Source organism: Pseudorca crassidens, chromosome 1, assembly GCF_039906515.1.
Source record: "Pseudorca crassidens isolate mPseCra1 chromosome 1, mPseCra1.hap1, whole genome shotgun sequence".
Taxonomy (NCBI): Eukaryota; Metazoa; Chordata; class Mammalia; order Artiodactyla; family Delphinidae; genus Pseudorca; species Pseudorca crassidens.
This window is the reverse complement of record NC_090296.1, coordinates 23,277,685-23,303,963: the sequence shown is the minus strand read 5'-3', so window position 1 is coordinate 23,303,963 and position 26,279 is coordinate 23,277,685. Positions and strand designations below refer to the sequence as shown.

Genomic DNA, 26,279 nt, shown 5'->3' with positions numbered 1-26,279 from the left:
ATTTTGGATGAGAAATATTCTTTAGAGGTCAAATCATCACTATTAGCACAGGGTCATTTATTGTTGGTTTAATGGATTCAATTCTTAGAATGGTCAATGTCACACAGTGACCTTGTGGTTCTCTTTCCCTTGGTCTCTCCATCTGTGAGCAGATTTTAATCCCTGTCACCTACCCAGGAGAATGAGATGTTCTAGTGAGTACAGAAATATAAAGTACTCTCCAAAGTTTGGATGAAAGGCCTTGGGATCAGAGAAAAGTGTTAAGTTGCAAGCCAGTACACATGCAACAATTACTTGATTCATAGTCCATAAGGATTTAGACAGATCATGGAGAAGTACAGAAGGGAAAGGAATGACTGCCAATGTGCATCCACAGACCTTGATATTTCATAATTGCATAAGAAGAATTACACTCTGTGAAAAGTCAGCCTTTGTCTTCCTAATGTAGATGGAGAGCCACATCTAATCTTTGGACCCCAAGCATAAAGTAAGAGAGATACACATAGATTCTTGAAATATGGAAAACAGAATTTTGGAAGGGAAATCTCCTCTCCCCATGATGTCTAAATTTAGAGATGTGTCATCATGGAAAATACTGGGAACAGAAGCTTAGCTTAACAAATCACACAAATGACTTAGGGCAAAAATGTTCAACTCTACGCAATACTATCAATTGCATGAAAGATTTGTCCTGTTGTCTAGAGCAGCACTGTTCCACAGAACTTTCTTTGATGATGGGAAATGTTCTCTTCTGAACCATCCAAAACAAAAGCCACTAGCTGTGAATGAGCAATTAAACTGTGGCTAGTGTGACTGAGGAACTAAAATATCAATCTTATTTAATTTTAATTAATTTGTATATAAAGTTAAATAGCCACATAGTGCTAGTGGCCCAGGTCTAGAGACAAATTAATATACCAGAAGTTTCTATTTCATTGCTTCTGGCCTAAGTAGGATTAATTCCAATAGCTATGCTGGCTTGTCAAACTCAGTTGGGTCAGAAGAGCCCTCTCAGAAATTAGACTTCAATGGGAGAAAATTCTCTCCCCATTATTCCATGACTCTAGAAGTTCTTAAACCAGGCCATCCTCTCACAGTAAGGAACACAAAGGCCCCTTCAAGCAACTGTTGGCTTCTTTACTGAGTGGCTACTTCTCTGTAGATAATACTGAGAGACAGACTGACATAGGACTTCTCAAGAATATTTATTCCATGTGAATCCTTCTGTATCCATTAGTATTCATACACACATTCGTTCATTCAAAAAATATCAAGTGTCTATCATGGGCCAGATGTTGTTCTCGCAAAGATAATTTTCCACTGTTACCATATTGATGTGTTGCCTCTACCTCATACGCACGTGTTGGGGCAGCATGGCATGGAGGAAGGAGCTCTGGAATCAGACCAACCTGAAATAGCACTATTTCCTAGAACAGAGTTTGGCAAAATTTTTTTTGTAAAGAGCCACATAATAAATGTTTTAGGCTCTGTGAACCACAAAGTTTCTTTCACATCTATTCAACTCTACAGTTATGTCAAATAAACCATGAACAATACAAAACCATATGAGCTTGGCTGTGTTCCAATAAAACTTTATTTATGGGCACTGGAATTTGAATTTCATGTATTTCCTGTATAACAAAATATTATTTTTCTTTAGATTTTTTCAATCATTAAAAAAGGTAAAAATTGGGCTTCCCTAGTGGCGCAGTGGTTGAGTCCGCCTGCCGGTGCAGGGGACGTGGGTTCGTGCCCCGGTCCGGGAAGATCCCACATGCCGCGGAGCGGCTGGGCCCGTGAGCCATGGCCGCGGAGTCTGCGCGTTCGGAGCCTGTGCTCCGCAACAGGAGAGGCCACAACAGTGAGAGGCCCGTGTACCGCAAAAAAAAAAGTAAAAATTATTTCTTAGTTCATGGGCTGTACAAAGACAGGTGGCAAAATATGTTTAGCTCATAGTTTGCTATCATAGTTTGCTGATCCCTGGTTTAGAATATAATAAATGAGAAAGTGTCTATGATATAATGCAACTAAAAACGCTTTATGAACATTTTAGTGTTTCTTGAATATTCTATCCTGTGACTGTATATGTAGAATGTGTGTGTTGATTTTCTTTATTTTTGGATTTTTAGGATTTTTCTAAGTTTCAGTCATTAAAATTAAGATGAACATCTTTGTTCATAATGACTTTTATTGTGGATTATTATGCAAGTTGGAAGGTATAAATATTTTAAGATTTTTATTATGTTATTGCCAGCTCACTTTCAAACAGTTTGTACAAGCTATGTTCTGCAATAGCCCTCAGTAGTCTTTTTCAAATTTCATAAGATTTAGCCTTTCTGCAGGTAGCTCTGCAGCTTCATTACCTAGAGTCTTAATTCTGTATTTTAGAAGGTCCTTCAAAACTACTCTAAAGACAAGTAGACTGAAATATCCTAGCTAAAATTTTCCCAAACAACTGAAAAATGGGTAAATATTTATTAAATTAAAAAAACTCCTACTAGGGGGCTTCCCTGGTAGCGCAGTGGTTGAGAGTCCGCCTGCCGATGCAGGGGATGCAGGATCGTGCCCCGGTACGGGAAGATCCCACATGCCACGGAGCGGCTGGGCCCGTGAGCCATGGCCGCTGAGCCTGTGCTCCGCAACGGGAGAGGTCACAACAGTGAGAGGCCTGCGTACCACACACACACAAAAAACTACTAGGAATCTGGGTTACTGGCTTGGTTAGAAAGATTTAACAGTGTATTAAGGGTCAGAGACTGTGACTTTGCTAATTTTGAAGATGGGTAAGAAAGTAATATACATACCGTAAAAGTCATCTGTTTAAAGTGAAAAATTCAGGGAATTCCCTGTTGGTCCAGTGGTTAGGACTTGGCACTTTCACTGCCGTGACCTGGGTCCAATCCCTGCTGGGGGAACTAAGATCCCGCAAGCTGTGCAGCGCAGCCAAAACAACAACAACAACAAAAAAAAAAGTGTGAAAAATTCAGTGGTTTTTAGCATGATTACATATGCTGTAATTGTGTCCCTATAGATTTGCCTGTTCTGAACTTTTAATATAAATGAAGTCATACAATATGTAGTCTTTTGTGACTGTGATGAGACTTTATGTGTGACTTAATCTAATGTTTTTGAGGGTTATCCATGCTGTAGCATGTATTAGTACTTCATTCCTATTTATTGCTGAATAGTATTCCACTGTATGGACGTACCACATTTGTTTATCCATTCATCAGTTGATGAGCATTTGGGTTATTTCTACTTTGGGGTTATTATGAATACTGCTATTAATATCCATGTGCAAGTTTTTGTGTGGACATAGGTTTTCTATTCTCTTGGATATAACTAGGAGTGGAATTTCTGGATCATATGGTAACTCTATGTTTAACATTTTAGGAGCTACAAGATGGTTTTTCAAAGTGGCTGCACTGTTTTATATTTCTACCAGCAATATATGAGGGCTTCAATTTTTCCTTATTGTCACCATCACTTGTTGTCTGTCTTTTTAAATTTTATTCATCCTAGTGGATGTGAAGTAGTATCATATCGTGATTTTTATTTGTGTTTCCCTGATGACTAATGATGTTCAGCATCTTTTCATGTGCTTATTAGCTATTTGAGTAGTTTATCTGGAAAGCTAGTCAGATTCTTAGCCTACGTTTAAAATGGGTTATTTACTTTTGATTGTTGAGTTGTATTGAGTCTTTATATTTTCTAGATGAAAGTCCCTTGTAATATATATGATTTGCAAATACTTTCCCCCATTCTGTGGGTTGTCTTTTTTACTGTCTTGATAGTGTCCTTTGAAAGTGTGAGTTTTTTGTTTGTGAAGTCCAATTTATCCAATTCTCCTTTTGCTGCTTGTGCTTTTAGAGTAATATCTAATAAATCATTGCTAAGCCAGGTCACAGACGTGTATTTCTTTGTTTTCTTCTAAGAGTTTTATAGTTTTTAAAACCTATTTTAGGTTGTTTATTACATTTAGGTCTCTGATCCACTTTGAACTAACTTTTACACATGACGTGAGGTAGGTGTTCAACTTCATTATTTTGCAGGCAAACATCCAGTTGTCCCAGAACCATTTGTCAGAAAGACTATTCTTCTATTGCATTGTTTTGGCACCTTTGTTGAAAATCAATTGACCATAAATGTTAAGGTTTTATTTATGAATTCTTACTTAGAATTAATATATTTCATTGATTTGTCTCTCCTTGTGCCAGTACCACCCTGTCTTGATTACCGTAGCTTTTTAATGTTTTGAAATTGGGAAGGCTGAGTCTTCCAACTTTTTGTTTTTCTTTCTCAAGAATGTTTTGACTATTCTCTCTCCACATTTTCATACAAATTTTAGTATCAGCTTGTCAATTTCTGCAACGAAGCCAGCCAGGATATTGATAGGATTTCCAGGGAACTTGTAGATCATTTTGGGGCAAATCTTAACAAAATTAAATCTTCTGATCTATGAGTATGGGATGTCTTTCTGTTTATTTGGATCTTCTTTCAACAATGTTTTGTAGTTTACAATGTGCAAGTCTTGCAGTTTTTTGGTTAAGTTTATTTCTACGTGTTTTAAAATGCACCCACTGTTGCAGCATAAAAAGCCAAAAGAGGGAAATGCAGAATGGTCTGACTCCTTCACCTAAACTCACCAATAAGGCAATTCATTTCTTCTCTGACAAGAAAAGATGAAAGTGGGAAGAGGAAGGATAGAAAGAGAACTGGAAGTGTTATTTCTTTTGTTATTTTTTTAAAAATAAATTTGTTTATTTATTTATTTTTGGCTGTGTTGGGTCTTCATCGCTGTGTGCTGGCTTTCTCTAGTTGAGGCGAGCGGGGACTACACTTTGCTGCAGTGTGCGGGCTTATTGTGGTGGCTTCTCTTGTTGCGAGGCACGGGCTCTAGGCACACAGGCTTCAGTAGTTGCAGCATGCAGGCTCAGTAGTTGTGGCGCACGAGCTTAGTTGTTCCGCGACATGTGGGATCTTCCCAAAACAGGGCTTGAACCCGTGTCCCCTGCATTGGCAGGCGGATTCTTAGCCACTGTGCCACCAGGGAAGTCCCTGGAAGTGTTGTTTCAACACAATTCTTTCCTAGGACCAAAAAGTTCCTTTCAGGCAACATGACCAGAGGAAAATAGGGATTCTCTCTATTAGAGAACTTGGTGATTGACTAGATATGACAGTTAAGGAGAAGAAAGTATCAGGAATAATTCCACAGTTTCTTGTGTGAGCAACTGGATACATAGTAATACTAGTAGATGGGGGAAGATTCAGAAGAGCCATTTTTGAGAGAATATATTGAGATTGGTTTGGACAGGTTAGCTTTAAGATGTCTCTGAAATGTGTGAACAAGGATGAATATATAGCTAAGTGTATAGATATGGACCTCATAGAAGGCTAGCAACAAAGTTAATTTGGCCTAATTAGCATATTAATGGTAAATTAAAATGTGCAGAGCAGTTGGAGTCATCTAGGGAGAATTTATAGTTTTACATGAGAATAGAGCCTAGAACTAAGTTTTGGGAAATTCCATCATTTACTGGAGAGGTAGGGCATGATGAGTTGGGGAAGTCGAGAAAAAGAGATATCAACTATAGGAGGAAACAGGAGATGGCTGTGTCCTGAAACCAAGAGTAGAGAATGTTTAAACAGGAAGGAGTGTGTAAAATACCATAGAGACGTCAGGCAGACACAGCTAGACCAATTAATTTTTTTTTTTTTTTTTTTTTTTTTGCGGTACGCGGGCCTCTCAACTGTTGTGGCCTCTCCCGTTGCGGAGCACAGGCTCTGGACGCACAGGCTCAGTGGCCATGGCTCACGGGCCCAGCCACTCCGCGGCATGTGGGATCGTCCTGGACCGGGGCACGAACCCATATCCCCTGCATCGGCAGGTGGACTCTCAACCACTGCGCCACCAGGGAAGCCCTAGACCAATTAAATTTGATGACATCAAGGTCTTTGGTGACCTTGGCAAGAACTGTTTCAGGGGATTTGTGGTAGGATGGAGGACAAGATTCTAGGGAGCTAATATAACAGAGAAAGGGGCTAAAATAGACAGAGTGACTGTGAATAAAAACATAGAGAGAGGTAGCTGGTGGGAGAAATACAGCTGAAAAAAGGTTTTTTTCTTTTTAAGAGAAGAGAAACTTGAGAATGTTTAAATGTTGATGGCAAAGAGGCCACAGAGAGTAAATCAAATATACCTCAATAAAAATATATAAATAAAAGGGAAAAAAGAACAATTAAGATGCTAAAAATGTATACACTAGGTTTCAAAGACTTGATATAAAAAAGAATGTAAAATATAACATTACTCATTTGTTGTATTGACTATATGTTGAAATAATATTTTAGATATATTAGAGTCAATAAAATATTTTAAAAAGAGGCCACAGAGAAAAGAAGGATGAAGATGAGTTAATCCTATCCTAATCCATAGGATTAGGTTCTTAAGAAGGCAGGACTATTAGAGGATTCACAGTACACGCAGAGGGATTATCCTCTTAAATAAAGAGATCATTCATTCCTCATTGTGGAAGGATGCAAGATACATTGACGCACATACCTTTTAGGTTTGCTGTTGGTGAAGGTTTGCTGTTTGCTGTAGTGCTTGTTTCCTTGCTGGAAAGGAATACGTAAGTGGGGGAGGCTGGGTATTTAAGGAGAGTTGAGATTATGACAAACGGAAGAGTGGGTCAACAAAAGAGATAACACAGTACTGCTGGATGGTATGGAGGGCTCAATGTTTGTGTGTGCAGGAGGGGCTATTTTTGAGGGAGACATGGACATGTGATGTGATGGAACCAAAATGCAGATGACTGGAGCAATAAACCTAAACTGAAGAGGTGGTGGGTTTAGGCTAAGATTGCTTCCAACTCTTTCTTGTTTCCAAGCAATGGCTGAAATTAGAGAAGGACTGGGTGGCTATGAGTGACAACAGCCAAATGCCTGTCTTTATTTTCCCACAATACTAGACAGTGTTTCCAGTTCTGTTCTACTATAAAGAGAGAACCAAAGCCGGCTTTGTAGAACAAGGATTCCTACCTTGGTTTCCTCCTCCAGCTGCCTGGTGCTAACAGCTTGGAGTATTTTATTACGGTCATACGACTGGTACCTACAATTCAGAGTAAGAGCCCAGACAAGAATTTGTGCCATCCAATTAGAAAAGGTCATTGTACTAATCCTGAGCTGGAATGGGGGTAGAGAGAGATGTAACTGGCAAGGCTAATTTTGTCATGTGGCATGCAAGGGCATGTGCTCCACCTTACCTAAGGTAAGAGCCCATAACCCTTGGTTGTGATCCTGTGTATGAGGAAGGAAACACTTACACTAACAATTACCATGAGGTTGTATTCAAGAGCAAGCCCACAAGCTTTCCCTAGCCATAAACAATCCCAGAATGCCATGGCAGCCTTGGTATATTATCCTCCTCATCTCCTGGTGAGACTTTGTGTCTGTGCCTTGGCGACCTCACACTTACTCTGTGAATCATGTTGCAGCAGCAACATTTATCACATTATGTGGTGAGAAAAGTAAAAGAAATGGGAGTTGGCTGAAAAGAACAAAGTAAAGCAGGGATTGTTGATTAAGGAGTCAAATTGCTAACTCTCAGATAATACCCATGTGGTAAAGATAATTGTCACAGGATCAAAATATTAGTGGTGTTTCTCTCTGAATGTGTTTAAAAAAGAAATTAGTTGTCTCAAAATGTTGCAAGGAAACACAACTAGTGACAGAGTATAAATCAACACTTTTCATGGAAGACTATAATGCATTTTAATTAATATTAATATCCCATGCATCTTACATGTCCAGTATCTAGAAGCGACATAATCTCATTTTTGATTAGGAGGTTTGGAAACATTTTACTTTCAAATAATTGGCTCAAGGTAATAATGAAAGTATTACTGTTGGTCATGGTAATAATAATGATAATAAAATTATTATAGCTACCATTTATAACTCACTTGGTACCAGGCACTCTGTTAAGCATTTTGCAAGTGTCGTGTCATTTAAGCCATACAACACCCTTATGAGCTGGTACTGTTTATTTTATGGTATTTATTTTACACAAGTCTATTTAACCAGCAAGGAAGCTAGGCACTACTAAAATGTCAGGGCTGGAATACACCCGGGTGTATCTGTCTCTAGACTCCATGCTCTGCTGTATTCTGCCATTTCCTCTGTTACCCTACTATCTCCATGCCTCAGTTTCCTCTGTATAAAATAACTAATTGCATCCGTCTCATTGGGATTTAAGGATTAAGTGAGACAATACATGTAAAACTCTGATAATAATACAAGTACATAGAATATACTCAAGTAAATGCTACTTGCATGACTGCACTAGAGTAAATGATGTATCCATTAGAAGTCTTACTGGGTGTGTTGTCTCTCCTGATAATCAATCAACTTGCTCTTTGAACTGCTTTTCTTGCAGTAGCTTGAACAGGGCTGACCTAACCATAAACTCTTTCTTGGGATCAAAAGCTAACAATAAACTGTAGCCCTGTGCTACAGTTTAAAGAAACAGAATAAAGTAAAGCCTAAGGAGCCCATAGGGAAACCATATTCCTAGCTACAAACATGTAACAATATACTGTATTCAGCTAAACAAAATCTGTGAAAAGGAAAGATGGTGTTCAGCAACAGGCGCTTTGAGAAGAATTTGGTTCCTTAAAACTACAGCTTTCTAGAATGTGGGAGCAAAATCAGGGCCAACATAAGAAAATTTGTGAAGGTCCATTGGTGTGAGGATTTCTAGAACGTGAGGTCATCCACTTGGTCTTCACTTTCCCATGTTTTCAGGAAGCTGCCATTTTAAATCTCACTTGGGAATAAGACTCAGCAACAAAAAGGAAGGACCTGTTCATCCAAGCTACCGTGTGAATGAGTTTTAAAATAATTACGCCCAGGGCTTCCCTGGTGGCGCAGTGGTTGAGAGTCCGCCTGCCGATGCAGGCAACACGGGTTCGTACCCCGGTCCGGGAGGATCCCACATGCCGCGGAGTGGCTGAGCCCGTGAGCCATGGCCGCTGAGCCTGCGCGTCCGGAGCCTGTGCTCCGCAACGGGAGAGGCCACAACAGTGAGAGGCCCGCGTACCGCAAAAAAAAAAAAAAAAAAAAAAAAAAGAGGACATTCTGCATGATTTCATTTATATAAAATTCTAAAAAAAGAAACAATAGTGACACAAAGTAGATCACTGGTTGCCTGGAAATGGGCAGGGATGTGGAGGGAAGCATTGCAAAGGAACATACAGAAACTTTTGGAGGGTGATGATTTCACAGGTGTATACATATGACAAAACATATCCAACTGTACACCTTAAACATGTGCAGTTTATTGTACTTCAATTATACCTCAATAAAGCTATTTTAAAACTTTCACAGGATACTTTAGGAAATTCTTTTTATAAATTGTAACTTTTATAATATTTTCCTTCAAAGATATTGTCAATTCTTACTCTTATTTGTTAAGACAATTTTGGGTTTTCTTATAAACTTGAACTTCTTTACTGAAGTTAGAATTAGTTTTCAGGTTTTACTTATTCACTTATACATGCATGGTTGCACCCCTACCCCCCGACACACAGATACACATACACACAAACCTGCTAAGATTTTGATGAACTGCACTGAACTATACATTAATTTTGGAATAAAAGACATTTTTATGATATTGTTATGAACCACGAGTATGGTATATATCCATTTATGCAGGTCTTCTTTAATGTCTTTCAAGAGTTTTACAATTTTCTTTATATAGGTCTTGTACATTTCTAAGTATCTATGATTTTATTACTATTGAAATATTTTTTTAAATAAATTTTCTGTTGAAAGTTTATAAAAATACAAATGATTTTTAATCCAGTTACCTTTTATTAATTATTTAGATTTTGTTGATTCTTTTAGGTTATTTTATGTAGACAATGATGGCATCTGCAAATATCAAGAATTATTTATACTTCCTTTCTGATTCTCAAAACCTTTATTTCTTTCTCTTGCCTTATTGCTTTGGCTAGGTTCTCCAATACAGGCATGAATATAAATGGTAATAAGATTATTTTTTCTTACCCCATTCCTAATCTTAAAGGAAATGATTTTAATATTTCATCATTAAATAGGAGTTTACTTTGTTTTAAACCACTGATTCAATTTTTAAAACAGTTATAGGACTATTTTCTGTTCCTTCATTAGTCAATTTTACTAAGTTACATTTTCCTAGAATTTGTTTTCAAATCCATTGCCATAAAGTTGGTCATGATATTCTTTTACATCTTTAGTTATGATTTCTGTTTTATTCCTAATTTTGCCTGTGAAAGCATTATCTTTTTTTCCTGATAAACCTTGTCACTGTTTTGTCAATTTTATGTTTATAAGAACTTTTAACTTATTTAAAGGCTTATAAGTTTATAAGAATTTTATAAGAAACCACTTTTAAATTTGCAGATTATTTCTCTTTTATGTATGTCCCAAATCTGTACTAATATTTTTTACCTTCTCTCCTATTACTGTGAACAGACTATCTGTGCTCAAAGCTAAGTCTAACCCCTTCATTTGTGCATTAAATTTCATTCCCTTCTCCTACTCAAAAACATTGGTCTGACAATTCTCATTTCTTTCCCTGCATCATCATATTCCCCCCCTTATTACTGGAACATTTCCATCAACATAAAATATACTATTATTTCTTCAACTTACAACAACAACATCAATGTTCTCCTGACCTCATTACTTCCAGATGCTGCCCTATTTCTCTTTTCCTCTACAGCAAAACTCCTTTAAAAAGTTGTCTGTACTTACTGTTTCCAATGTATCCTCTCATTTTTTTTCTTGAACCCACTCTACTCAGGCCTCTGCACCAGCCACTGCTATGAAACTCCTTTTCTCCAGGTCATCAGTATTGCTAAAATCCAGTTGCAATCTCTTGGTCCTTTTCTTATTTGCCTGATTAGTAGCATTTGACACAGTTGCTTATTCTCTTTTCTTCCCTTGGCTTCCAGCACACCACACTCGCCTGCTATCCCTAATCTATTTCTGGCTACTGCCTCTCAATCTCTTTTGCTGGTTCCTTCTCATATTATCAGTATCTAAAATTTGAAGTAGCTCTTGGCTTAATCCTTGGACTTCATTTCTCTATCTACACCACTGTTTGGTGATGTCATCCTGTATCATGGCTCCTAAATATTCATCTATATTCTAATGACTCCAAAATTATATCTCCATCTCACGTGTTTCTCCAGCACACCACTGTTAACTCCATTTGCTGCATGACCACCATAAACCCCCAATAATGACTGGCGGGCCAAGTGGCATTTAGGGTTCCTAGAAGTCAGAACCAGTTCAAAGCCAGTGCCTCATAGTTCCCAAAAGATCTGGGTACTTCTTTTTCCCATAGCACGTTCATACTAATAAATGCCTACAGTTTCCTTTGGAAAAGGCTTGAAGGAAGATTCATAGTATATATGTATGGCAAGGTAGCAGGCTCTACCTTCAAGTGAACTTAACCTCTCCCCTTCAATCAAGGGGTTCTAGGCTTATATATAGAAACTGGGTGAGAGGTTATGACACTGCATTGTGTCAGTCCACACCTAGTTTCTCTCAGACATTTGAATTGTTTCTATTTTATAGATCAAGTAACATTTTAGTGACCCGTCTATATATTTTATCCCTAGAGACACTGTAAACAATTTTCCACTGCCAAAGATATTTGCAACTCAAAACATACTGATTACCAGTTTATTCCTTCTGCCCATTATGGTAAACACATCCACATTGTCAGTTAAGCACTGATACTTGGCTAAGTGTCAGTTAAGCCTCTGCAAATGCAGTTTCCTACTGAAAATCAGAAAGCACATTTCAATGGCAGTATCACCCACTTTTGTACTTATAAGTAACAGCAACCAGAGGGCTTTCCCAAGATTCAGGTTCTCCCCTCACCAATGTAAATGGGGTGTCCTTGGAGCCTTCTCGGTGAATGCAGTGTGGGTTAAAGGTAACGGAGGGGTGGGACTGTAGGTCACAGGTGATAAATGTCTCTAACATTCTTTTCTCCCCAAGCCTTTTGGATCTGCTTCTCTACATTTTCCCAGGGGTGTTTTGGCATCTCCATTTCATTAAAGGCAGGCTATCAAAGAGTCAGATGTCACTCATTCAAAATAAACTATTAGAACCACCTCCAATGAACGAACACATTCAATCCAGAAACACTCATAAAACCATCAACATCAATAAGCTTGGTTCTTTCTGGAATTCTGTTCCTTCCTCCTTGGGCAAACACCCTTAGAATCCATTCACAATATTCCTCATTTTCTCTCTGTAAATGTTCCAATGCACACAGACTCTATCCTTCACCACAGTCCTTGTTACCTTCCTCACCACAGTGCTGAAGGACAGTAACCCTTTGGTTTTCTAAGGACCTGCTTCAGTCAGCATTTTACCATCAATCACAAGTGATGCTTTGATTGATCGTATGTCAGTTCATGTCATAGATCACTAACAATGCATTTTCCATGAACAAGTAGCTCAACACTCAATGCAAGCCCACAAAATGACCAAATTAACCCTAAAGTACTATGTTTGATGGTATGTTTCATAGGACTACTCCTAGTGCCAAAATCTTTATCAGTCGAGATCCCTTCAAAAGCAAAGCGTATCAATGTTTTGAAATGAATTGACTTAATGGAATGAATTACTAATTATGTCTAAAGTTGTATTTTATGTAACAGAGAAACAAAAAGAGCGAGCACTAGAGAGAGAGGGAGAAAACATGAAGGTGTCATAGAGGCAGCAACTGAAGGAAGCAGTTACTACCCTTAGGGCTGGGGGTGGGAGACAAGGGGGAGAGTTTGGAATTTTTAAACCCTAGAAGCTGGAAGGAGGGCCTGTGGTGCTGGAAGTCAGACTTCCAATGACAACGCGGCTCTGCTTAGCTGGTGCAGATATCTTTTTTGTGTTGGGCTGGGGCAATGAGGGGGGTGGGGGTGGGTGATGGGGATGTTTCTACCAGTATGGGAAAAATTAAAACTGGATTCAGCTACTGTTTTTGAAAGGGACTGCTGCTTCCAAGGTAAACAGTACTGCGAGGCAGATGCTTACAGGAATAAGAACAGATAGGAATCAAATAGGACTCTTACGGTAAATAATTTGCAATACTTCGGGGCTCATTCTTACCTTGCAATCAAACTACACTTTAAAGTTATAGCACAGCAATTCCTTGTTAGGGAAAAATAAAGACCAAATTCTTAACACCAAGTGAAAATAGCACACATCCAATATAGACAAAACTGTGGTAGAAGACGTTACTTTTTCGTCCCTCTTATTTTGCGCACATATCTGAAAGCAAAACATCTGTTTGCTGCACATGTATGCAAGCAAAATATTTTGGGTTTATCCAAATGGGCACACAATTTTTATTTGTTTCCACAGGATAGTCCTTGACTAGAAAGCACTGTGCCAAGAAAATTAGCCGGGGTATAATGTCAAAATATCACCTTTAATTGTGTATTTATTTATTGTGATTTTGGGTGAAAAAAGATATTATTCTGAAAAAATAAAAATAAAAAAGAAAGTTGTCCACAACGTGATTTAATTTTTCAGGAGCTATAATGAAGCATTGCTAAATGAACATACTTATTATATGAGGTAAAATTTCACTTGAGATTTAAGTGTTGCTTCTGGGACGGAAAAAGTAAAGCCACGTTTATCTTCAGGCCACGGAATTTTGTTGAAAATCTGAAGAAAAATTCTACAAAATTACTGGCTGATACGAATTTAGCAAAGTTGCAAGATGCCTGGCCAATGCACAAAAATCAAGTTTATTTCTATATATGAGAAATCATCAATTGGAAAGTAATATGTAAAAAGTATCATTTATAATAAAATGAAATACTTAGGAATGAATTTATAAAATATGTGTAAGCCTGTATACTTTAAACTGTAATAGAAAGTAAACTAATATTTGCTGAAAAAAGTAGATACAGTATTAATCTTAAATTAATTATATTATTAAATTAACACATTAAATTAAAATACTAAATTAATAAAATTAATATTAAAATGTTTTAAAATTATGTTCTTTAATATAAAACAATTTCTCATAAAATTATTAGTTATCAGAAGAATGTAAAATTAAACTACATACATCTTTTTTTTTTTTTTTTTTTTTGCAGTACGCGGGCCTCTCACTGCCGTGGCCTCCCCCGCCGCAGAGCACAGGCTCCAGTGGCCATGGCCCATGGGCCAAGCCGCTCTGCGACATGCGGGATCCTCCCGGACCAGGGCACGAACCCGTGTCCCCTGCATCAACAGGCAGACTCCCAACCACTGCGCCACCAGGGAAGTCCAACTACATACATCTTTAACTAAATATTTTAAATCAACTATACACCAATAAAAATTAAAAAAAATTAAACCACAAATAGACACTACAGTTACAATGTAATGGCTAAAATTAAAAATACAATACAAAGTGCTGGTAAGATGTGGAAATAACAAAACTCTCACACGTTGCATATGGGAATACAAGAATGGTACAGGCACGTTGGCAGTTTTGCAGTTTCTTATGAACTAAAACATATACCCACCATATGACCCAGCAGTTCCATTCTAACTATCCAAAGAAATGAAAACATATTCATGTCCACATAATAAACTGTACAGGAATATTCATAGAAACTTTGTCCATCATGGCCAAGAACTGGAAACAAATCAAATGCCCTCAAAAACATAATGCTGAATAAAAGACATCAAATACAGAAGACCGTATGATTCCATTTATATGAAATTCTAGAAAAGTCAAAACTACAGTGATATAAAGCAGACCCTTAGGCTTTAAGGTCTGGAGTTTGTTGGGGTGGAGGAAGGATTAACTGCAAAAGGAAAAAGAACTTTTTGATGTGATGGAAATATTCTGTATCATGATTATGTGGTATTTATACAACTGGGTGCATTTATCCAATCTCATCAAATTGCTCATTTAAGATTGGCAAATGTTATTGTATGTAAATTATACCTCAATAAGATAAATTTTTTAAATTTGCAAGAGAAAACTAAATTTTCTTTCGTGAAAGTAAGAGTAATTTACCCTTTCACTAGGGATGTCACCTAATGCCTCTGGTCAATTTCTGAGGGGGCAAAGTGAGACGACAAAGAGAGAGCAAAACTCAGAATTTCCTTTCGCTCAGGGGAGTAAAACCATAAAATGTAATTTCTTAAAATGTGTTTAACCATAAAATGTATTTCCAAATAACTTATACTTGTGACTTACTGTAGCATCAGTATTTGGACACCTATTATACCAATAGTACCGCAGGCCAGCTGTGTTGGCCAGAGAAGCAAAGACAGTCTACAGAAAGAGAATAACTTGGGCAATTGAGTCAAGAAACATCTGCCATTCCTCTACCGTTTCTCCCAACCCTCCCTCAACACCAGAGGTCACAGACCTTGAAAAGAGAATAAGAGAACCAGATCATGACCCCGATTCTCAACCGGAATACACCCACACATGCCACACGGTGCCAGGGCGAGGAGTGGGAGAGGACTGAGGGGAAACCACCACTCTTCCCCTCTGGTCCCTTGAGCCCTAGATGTAGCTGTTGATCAGGGAAGGAAAGGTCTGAACTAGAGTTAAGACTGGAGTTGTAAATTGGATAGTCTTTTAACACCAAAAGTGACTGGGAAGGTATAAATCTGCCCGAGATGTGGCTAAAGAATTTACAACCAGGAAAGGAAGGGGGGATGCAAGATAGGACACTGAGGAAAGTGTTTAAACAAAAATAATTCCTGTTTCATGTTTGAGCTGACCTATTCAATAAACTGGTATTTTCAAATTCTGGCCTGTTCACTTGCAGCTGTTGACCTTAGGCAAGTTACTTAACTTACTTTTGCCCTATGTATGAAATGGGAATTCATGAGATAAGACGTATAAAGCTTAGAAAAAGCACTGAACCCATAATGTGTTCAATTCACACCAGCTTTCATCATCATTGTAATTCACATTATCTCATTAAACTCAATGGACCTGGCAATAAGCGGTGATGGGATTAACAGGGGACATATATGCATTCCAAGAAATGGAGTGTGAAAAAGGAGAGGTAGGGAAGGTAAGGAACTGGAGAGTAGATGACCTACCTAATAGATTCAAATTCAAATTTTAAAAGATCTAGATGGGCCAAACAAAACCACTCTACAGACAAATTCTGCCCTGGAGACTACAATTTCCAACATAATTTCAAGATCTCATTCAACTCCAACCTGGACCTGACCACCCAGTCAGCTTTAACCCTTTCTCCCATATTGCCTCTCTATCCTGTCAATTCCCACATCCTATTAAGTGCCTCCATTCAATGAATCCTTAGCTTTCTCTCCAAAATAAGTTCTGAATACTTCCTCTCTTTGCCCACTTCCACACCTGTATTGGTCAGCTATTCCTGCAAACCTAGGGTCTTACAACATTAAAGGTATATTTTTCTTGTTCACTCTTTGATGGTCAGCAGAGGCAGATGTGCTTCTGTCTGTAGTTGGCTGGGCTCCAGACTTTGGATCTGGAACAAGTTTATATCACGTATCTCTCATCATTCTTAGACCAGCAGCGATCTGGGGCATGTACTTCCTGTGGCAAAGGGCAGGAGCACAAGCAGGTGAATAAGAAAAGCACAGTCTCTCTTGAGTTCTTAGCCCGAAACTGGCATATTGTGACTTCTTCCCACTTTGCACTGACCAAAGCAAACCACATGGCCAATCTCAACATCAGTGAGGCTGGGAAATATACTCCATTCACTCTCGTGGAAGGTATTGCAAAGTCATATGGGGAAGGGTGTAAATGTGTAATGCCAACAAAGGGAAGGTGTGGATAATTGTGAACAATGAATGAATCAATTGACAAAAATCCCATCTTTTGGTCGTAATTATTCATGTCCCTCTCATACTCAAATTACACTTTAGTCCTCCCCAAGTAACACCACAAGGATGGAGACATGTGGAGCAGAACTGAACCCAACCCCAGCCTAGAGCCAACTCCAACTTGGGTGACCTGCAACCTGAAACAGAGCTACTTGGCTAATCCAGCCTAATTCAGCAGACCTATAAGTGTGAAAATAAGTGCTGATATAAGACACTGAGTTTGGGGGTAGTTTTATTAGGCAGTATTTATGTGGCACTAGCTGATTAATATAATGCACTTTCTCATAATTTTTCTATGTCCTTGACATGACTTCAACACTTTCTCCATCTTCTTAAATCCTTCCTATGTCTCAGATTGACCTAAATGGTCTTTCAGTTCCTGTATCTTTATCTCATCTCCAATAACGTCTACAGAGGCTATGCTACTTACTTTGTACTTTAAATATAGTCATTCTGTGTATTTTTGAAAACTTGTTATTCACTCATATTTCAACAAAGATTTTTGAACCCTTACTATGTGAACAATGACAAGAGCTGGGAATACAAGGATGAAAACAGGATCCAGCTTCTTGGACTGTACAATCTAATAAGAACAAAATAGTAACAACTAAGAAGGTACATGAATGCTCTAATTCCAATGTATCAGTTTTAGATGCTTAATTAAGTTTTAAGCTAGGACAAAGAGTTAAAAGTGAGGATTATTATATTCTTTCTTGATCCCTTTATAGTACTAAGAGACAGAGCTTTTCTAGAGTAAGTTTTCAATAAGCAGTTTTTTTTTGTTAAATGGTCACCTCATCACAACTGCCTTTGTGCTATGTCTAGCAGCTGAGTCTTTTCATCCACTGTTCCCAAACATTTGCTGAATGGCTATTATGTGCCAGGCATTGTGCAAGGCCAAGGTGGTCTTGGCTGTCAAGGAGAGTATAGTCTGGATGAGACTATACTCATCCAGGCATGTATACACATAATTATGATAGCACTTAAGATACACAAGAGTATCAAGAGCAAAGAAGAGTGACCAAGTTCATTTGGGGAAGTAACTTTATAATTTTATATTATAATTGGATCATTAAAGTGTAGAAATTTTTCAGGCAGGAAAAATGGGAAAGGCTACCGTAGGTCACAAGAACATCTTGTACAAAAGAAACTAACACACCACTGTAAAGCAATTATACTCCAATGAAGATGTTAAAAAAAAAAGTACATCGGCATGAATAAGCAGATGGGTTTGGAGATTAGCAAAGCATTAAGTATGCATAGAATTTAGGTTGGGTGGGAGCTGAGTGATGAGCGATGAGGCCACAGCTGAGCTGAGAAGAGCTTTATATGCCAAAGTAATAAACTGAGATATTATTCTATGGAGGTGGAGCAACAAATGGAACATTTTAAGAATGAAAGAACTGTTATTGGATACTTTTATTTATTTGAGGGTGACCACCTCATGACAATGTAGAGACTGGAATAAATAAAGATAACTTGATTATAAAAAGACCAGTTAGGAAACAGTTCCAGGCCCAATATGATAAAGGCTCAGTTAGGCTGGAGGGTGGACTGGAGAGGTGTTTCTGCAAGAGTTGACAGGATATGCCGAGCCGGTGGATGGGAAATATAGAGCAGGGTAAACCAGGTCTGCACTGTGTCTAAGCTGGGAGCCGAATGGGACTTTTATGACTTTATAAGATAGGAGGAAAGGCAGGTTCTGAGTAGAAAGAGCAATCTAGATGTAAATCCTGTCCTACCCATTTCTCTGCAATTTGGGTAAGGTATTTCACTTTTCTGAACTAGAGCTGCATCATCTATAAAATGGAAAATAATATCTACTTTATGGGATTGTCACATAGGTTAAATAGGAGTAAAACATAAAAGCAATGAGCATACTGCATGGACAGAGAAGGTGCTTGATAAATATTTGTTGAATAAAGGAAACTGACTGAAGTAGAGTGAATAGCGAGACCAGCGTTTTAAATGAGGCTTGATTATGTGACCTTGAGCATGTTACCTAACCTTGATGACACTCAGTTTCCTCACATGTGCAACAGGGAAAATCTGTCCTACCTCGCTGGCTTGTTGGGAAGATTAAATCTGAAATCCTATGCAAAGCCGATGCAGTCACTGGCACATAATCGGTGCTGAATAAATGCACTGAATGAAAGTATAAATTCATTCAACTGTGCTCAGTATACCTGTTTTAAGGAGATAGCAAACTACCTCAGTTTAGTAAATATTTACATTCACACTTAGACAAATACACACAAAAGAGGATCTTACGTTTGTTTCACATTAAATTTAAAACGGTAAGCTTCCATTATTTGGAAAGTTAACTTAGAAAAGTTCATTCTTCAATAATGTTAAAAAAATGGCCTGCCTCTCTAATATACTTGTGTTATATAAAAACTAGAAACTACCTTCATATCTTCTCATTAGAAACAAAGCCATGTACACAGCTAAATCTTTGTGCAGAGTGTAGGTGACCTGTGTAACTTTTACTCCAAAGAAGTGGTACTAGACTGAGAAAACTTGAGAACCACTATTTTTAAATAACACAAGTACTACCAGCATTAATTCATTTAATTGTTTGAATGCCTTTGACGATTCACTGTGGATACTATTCCTGCTTGAATAAATGAATTTTACTTTGTATACTGTGGCTGTGACAGATGCTGGTATATGGTCTCCAGTATCTTTCCTTCTCCATCTTATTTTAATAGATGAGACCACCCCTCCACCCTTCCTCCTCCATCCCATCTTTTAGAAACATGGTCTCCCAGCTACAGACTACATTTCCCAGCATCCCTTGAACCTAAGTAAGTTCATGTGCTAAAGTTCTGGGCAATGGGAGAGGAGAATTGATATCTTTCATTTCTGGGTCACCTCCTTAAAGACACTTGCCCTGGACTCTCTCCTATTCCCTTCTTCTACGGGCTGTAGCACAGACGTGGTAGTAACCCAGCTTTGGTAATGCTGATGAGCACATCAGGGAATGGTGATGCAGCAGAAAGGAAGAAACCTGTGTTGTTTAATGACCTTCACCACCTGGACCAGAGGGACTGTAATATGAGAAATACATTTCTATCTGCGTAAGCCACTACATTTGGGTTTTGTTTGTTTTTAAAACATTTTTGGGAGGGAGGGTTAGAGCATCTCAACCTCTACCCCATGGAATGCAGGGTTTTACCTTGTTTTACAAGAAAAAAAAATTGTTTCAATTGTGAAAATTGCCCTTAAGACTTTATGGGACAAACAGATTTTTAAATATGAAAGTCCGAAGTGTCAGGCTGAACTTTCTGAATACTCATTATTACACCAAGGTTACTACAAGGGCTTTTCCATCACTCCTTAGTTGGTAACAGTATTTTGAGTTCTAATGGGGAATACTTGTCAATTTGGTTGATTTTGATTATGAGTATGCTGTTGTTTGTAATGAAGTAGCAGTTTCCCATTTCTTTTACTAATCCTGCCAGTGAGTGCCGGTTGAAAAAACTAAAGACCTTTCAACTTGCCCTATCTCTATGAAGCTTAACCATAAATTAGATAAAGGAATGGGTGTCTCAAAAGAGAATATCTAAAAAAATGGTTCATCAAATTTTAACCTTGAAATAATAGTGTCAATTTTGTATACCATAATCACTGATTTCCATTAAAAAATTTTGTTGACTAAAGGACAATATCGGAAATAGAATTTTATTGTATGATTCAAGATTCTAGTTTTGTATACCTTCAGTAATAGGGTATCTTGCATCAGTATTTTTATTACTAGTGTAATGAATAGCTATGAGACGGTTTATTTGTCAAAAATAAAGTTAATAAAAAGACAGTTAACGTAAAACAATTAGAGCACCACGTGATGGTGGAATATAGCATAATATAGCCAGAATGCACCAAAATCATACACAGCCACTTACATAACTTAACTCAATCACACATAGGACTGTCTTAGATCAACTGACTTTGGAAAGTAACTGCACTGCTGATATTTCAGTCACTATCAATAATTCTCAACTTCAGAGAAGTTAAATCAGTTTCTTCCCCTCGGCTTCCCAATAACCAGTGACAGCTGTTGTAGTGGAAAGAACCCTTGGCTAGGAATCAGGAAACTTCATTGCTAGCCCTGGCTTTCCTACTTACTAAGTGTGAATTTGAGCAGGTCATTTAACCTGTGTGCGGGGTAATTATGAAGTTCAGAAAAAGATAATCTATAAGAAGCATTTTGGAAAATAAAAATCTTTATACAAATACACAATAGTATATATATATATATATATATATACACACACACATACGTATGTATGTATGTGTGTGTTATGTAAGGAAAGCATCATTAACAATATAAAGCCACCTATAAATGTGTTCATATATATACATATGAACACATATATACACGTGTGTTTATAAAGATATGCACACATCAGCTAAATTGAAAAATTTTACTACTTAGGATTTATTTCCCGGCTGCTTCTAAAGTGAGTCAAGGCAGTTATAGGTTAACACACAATGCAAAGGTGCAACGAGACGCTTTAAAACAAAGTCCATGCAGATGACACTTGAGAAGCATGTTTTAGTGGAGCCCTCCTGCTCTTCATTGATGGTTAAAAGCAAAGCAGATAAGGGGACTTTCGTTCCCTTATTAGTAATAACATATTATTAATAGTTTATTGAACACTTGTGAACTGCCCCCCACAAATAAAAGTTGGAATCTTAATAATGACCTACATCTAATCATACAATGTCACCCATATCCCATTACTCTGTCACTGTCTCCCTGGGTGATAAAGTTAATAAGCCAACTCTGCCAGAGTTCTCTGGAAGTCACATCTGAGAGGTGTCAAGTTCCCATAGTGGAATACAAGGCACACATTAGGCTTGTACCCTAAATTCAGCAGGACTGTTATTACAATATTCTTCTGAACTTTTTTCCTTAGTGATAATCTTGAATCGTGAGATGATAAGAATAAGAATGACTAATCTTTCCTTTTCCTAGTCCCACACCACCTGTTAGTTTTAAGTGAGCTACATTCCTTTTTATATACAGGTAAATAAATTAGGAATTAATTTCATTGTGAGGTGGAGGGTTAATACAAACAACTTTGATTCATCAGCTCAGGCAATACCATTTTATTTGAAACCATCCATCAATTCCCTTTGATCTTTTTAAAAACCATGCAAAAGTAAAGCATTGCGTTTTATGGCCTTAGTCCTTAACACGAACAATGAATATATTAGGCTGTATTTTTATTGGACAGATTAGTATTGACGGTCATCTAACTCAAACTGAAAATCTCAGAGTAAAATCATTAGGTTAACGCTGGAACTAGCAAAGAATGGCATTGGAGATTCTACCCCCATGCCCCAGTCTTTTAAGAAATGATAACATATAATAAAATGGGTTAGAAATCTCTGCACAGATGGCATGGAAACAAAAAAGCAAGAGCTGGTCATTGACTATCACTTTAATACTTCGTTCTACTGGTGTGCTTGGCCTCATTGCTTAACCAAAGCATCACTCCAAAAGGGTCTACAGGCATTAAAAAATACTCACGACTGGGATATAGGTCTTTCAGAAGTTGGAATTTCTGGGTGGGATGAATTGGGAGATTGGGATTGACATACATACACTACTATGTATAAAATAGATAACTAATGAGAACCTATAGTATAGCACGGGGACCTCTACTCAATGCTCTGTGGTGACCTAAATGGGAAGGAATATGTATATGTATACGTATAACTGATTCACTTTGCTGTACAGCAGAAACCAATACAACATTGTAAAGCAGCTATACTCCAATAAAAATTAACTTAAAAAAAATATTTCCCCTACCCCCAGTCTTGTGGCTGATGCCTGAAATTCCACTATTACAGGCTCCTTTCATCACTTCAAAATATTTGATCACTGTGTAAATAAAAATGCATATTAGAGTAAAAATATTTTAAACAATTATGTATAAAAAATAATTTGGAATTTCTTCTCCAGTCTAATATTTCTATTTTCTGATACTTACAAGAAAAAAAGTTCCTAAAGAAGGATTTTGCAGCAATGTATTCAAAGTTTGCCACCTTAGAACTGAACCATAATATGCCTTTCTTCCAGAGGAGGCGTCCAAATGCAGTCTCATTTAGTATCATGGTGTACCTGCCAAATAGGCCGCAGGGCGCGCCAGCCCCGTCTGACAAATGGAGGCCTAAGTGTCATTCCAGCCTCTCCCTATGTAGAGAAAACGAGGGGAAGCAGGGACAGCCACATATTCTACTCATTTCTTGAATGTGCATTTGTGAGCTCACGTGTCAATGACAGACTCCTTAAGCAGGTTCAGAGTAAACAAATAGAATACGTTGGGAATGCCAGTCATTGTGATTCAAAATTTAACCGGTCTCGCGGAGCAACTGCAGAGGGACAAAATGTATGCAAGTAAACACAGTCTAGTTGATCTCGGACTCACCTGACTCCTCTTGTCCTCTTGGAGTCGTAAATACCTGCCCCGATTGGCAGGTGTCTGCTAGAACAGAGACAGTGGAGAGGGAGAGGAGCCCCAAACACTTAGTCTTTATATGCCCCCCTCTTTCTGTTCAAACATGCTCTTCACTCTGATTGGCTTCTGGTTCTCTCACTGTCCCTTGCCTTTGACGTGTTTTCCACTCAGCAACACTCAAGGTTAATTGTCTCCAACTTCCCAAAGCATCTACGCATGTCCTGGGCACACATGTGTATTTCCAGTGACCCAAAATGACAGTTAGTGGGAAGTAGCTTCTTGTAACTCCTTTTCCTGGAGACTTGTCTCTCCTTTGCACCGCTTGTCTTCTAAAACGCTAAGGGAGGTTATCTATTCTTTTCACCCACAGGTTATAAAACACAACATGGTTCTGTTTTAGAAGGATGATCAGCATGACTGGCATATCACTGCTAGAAAGAAAACTCAGGTTCCATATTTGAACCCCTAGCTCGTCTTCCAAATCAAGCACCTCCAAAAAATTATGAACCCGTTACTGCTTTTCTCTTTGTCATTCCTACTCAGATTAACAGTATTTTCCTTTCCTAATATGTTTTTCTTCATTTTTCTTCTTTACAAAGTTTTCTTTATAAAGTTTCTTCTCACAAAGTTGAAGCTATGGGTTATTTTTCTGAAAAAAGAAAAAATCTTTATCCCTAGCTTCACACACCATACTATAGAATGAACACATGTGATTTCCAAAGAGCAATAACTGGAATAACTTGTTTGTCATTCCATCTTCATTTCTTAACTGAGAAAATGAATATTCAGGTCAAATTCTGTGGTAATGGGAATAAATTCTGTGGTAAAGGGAGTTTCCAAGTTCGTTTCTTAGAATGAAATTTTATTATACCTATTATTGAGTGAAAGCAAAAGAGAAGCTTAGGAATCATTCAGCTATGCGTTGTCTTTGCTCTTATAATGGTATTTGCTGAAAGGGCAGATATCCAATATACCATTTTTGAATTCCATCATGACCATTTCTGGTAACCAGAATGTGACAGCATGATCACCTTCATGTAATTGAATTTTACAGCTTTGGTCTTCACAGTGACTGTGAAAACATTAAAAAAAAATCATGTGTAATTGAATTTAACTGATTTCTGCCAAACAGATAAATATCAGCTTTCCCTCAAGTCTTTATTTCAGTGAAATTCAATTAGTAATGAGATTTAACATTTCCAACAATAAATTTATAACATACTAAATTTAATCTCTTGAAATCTTGAAACAAACTAACGCATCCCTCCCCCCCAATTCCTCTGCATGGAGACGTATTGAATGTCCTCTCAGAATTCTCAAATGTTGAGTTATTTTTGATTCAGAACATTTCCACTGGTTGCCCTTGAGTAGACCTGCCATATTATCACATTACCTTTGGAATCTCTTTAGACTGTGACTGACATTCTCAGCAAGGCAACTAGATATGAACACCTTCTCCATCGACTTTTTTTTTAATAATAAAATGACATCTCCCTTCAGTAACTGGTCACCTTGCAAGGTCTCAATCCATTGAGTTGAGTACATGTGTTACTATTCCAATGAACTATAGGAATTTCTTTTTTTTGCTCAACTTAGAAGTAACAAGAACTTTGTTAATATCTCCCCATATATGAGCTGTGAAGTTCACAACATTTTCCTAGAGAATTACATTCCTCAATATTTCTTGTACTTTTTTCCATCCTCCACCCCAATTGTACATATACAAGTACCACCTGCTTTTGGAAAGTTTGCTTTATGCAACTCTGCTTTTACAAAAGACCTACATTAGTACCTGTTTTCCCTAACCAGAAGAAATCCAAAGAGGATTTCACTTTTATGAAAAAAGGTACGTAACCATTTCTTTGCTTTATGCCATTTCGGTTTATTAAGGTTTCATAGGAACGCTCTATTTTATGGTAGCAAGGGATGTGTGTGTGTGTGTGTGTGTGTGTGTGTGTGTGCGCGCGCGTGCGCGTGTATGTGTGTGTGTGTATGCATGCGTGTTCTCATACATCTATAGTTAAAAATATAAGTTCTACATCAAGTCCCACCTATCTAACTCACAATTTAGACTTTGATAAAATAAATTTTTTTAAAAGGGGTAGAAAGGTATAAATTTCCAGTTATAAAATAAATCAGTTATAAAACTATTATAAAACCAAACTATTGGGTGTAAGATAGGCTACAAGGATGCATTCTACAACACGGGGAATATAGTCAATATTTTGTAATAATTGTAAATGGAGTGTAACCTTTTAAAATTGTATAAAAAGTTGAACATTTTTTAAAAAAGAAGAGGCATCAGTGAGATAGATACTTAGAATTATTTAGAAGAATGCTGCTAAGAAAAATTCCAGAAAAAAAGTCATAGGGATGTAATGTATAGCATGGTGACTATAGTTAACAATCCTATATTGTATATTTGGAAGTTGCTAAGAGAGTAGATCTTAAAAGTCCTTACCACAAGGAAAACAATTTTTGTAATTATATATGGAGAATAACTGGTCACCTTGCAAGGTTAGATGGAGACAGATGTGGTGAGAGGTAGACTTACTGTAGTGATCATTGCTCAATATATACAAATATCAAATCATTATGCTGCACATTTGAAATGAATATAGTGTTATATATCAATTATACCCCAATAAAAATAAAGTTTTCAATAAAAAATGAAAATTTTCATTAAGCTCTTAACACTACTCTCTGTGGGTACAGGTCAGGGTATGCTATCTTTCATAATAATCTTTTTCATATGGTCTCTCTGAAAAGTATCTGTGAAGTCACTTTCTCCTTGTCTTCATCTCCCCATTCCAGGTACCCAAACTAGTCTTCAGAAGTATGTTTAGCTAACAAAGACTTCAAATGTTCTGTCTACGCCCAAGATACCTTCATTTTAATCAAGAATGAGTC

The 26,279-nt window shown here is 37.6% G+C and overlaps 1 long non-coding RNA gene across 4 annotated transcripts in view; it reads right to left on the bottom strand.

Annotated features, from left to right (window-relative positions):
• Positions 1 to 23,435, bottom strand: part of LOC137219794 (uncharacterized) — a 144,289-nt gene extending 120,854 nt beyond the window's left edge. For all 4 annotated transcript variants that reach the window (XR_010941251.1, XR_010941250.1, XR_010941248.1 and 1 more), the window contains exon 1: positions 23,340 to 23,435. This is a non-coding gene — a long non-coding RNA (uncharacterized lncRNA). The remainder of the gene's footprint in view (positions 1 to 23,339) is intronic.
• Positions 23,436 to 26,279: the final 2,844 nt, after the last annotated feature.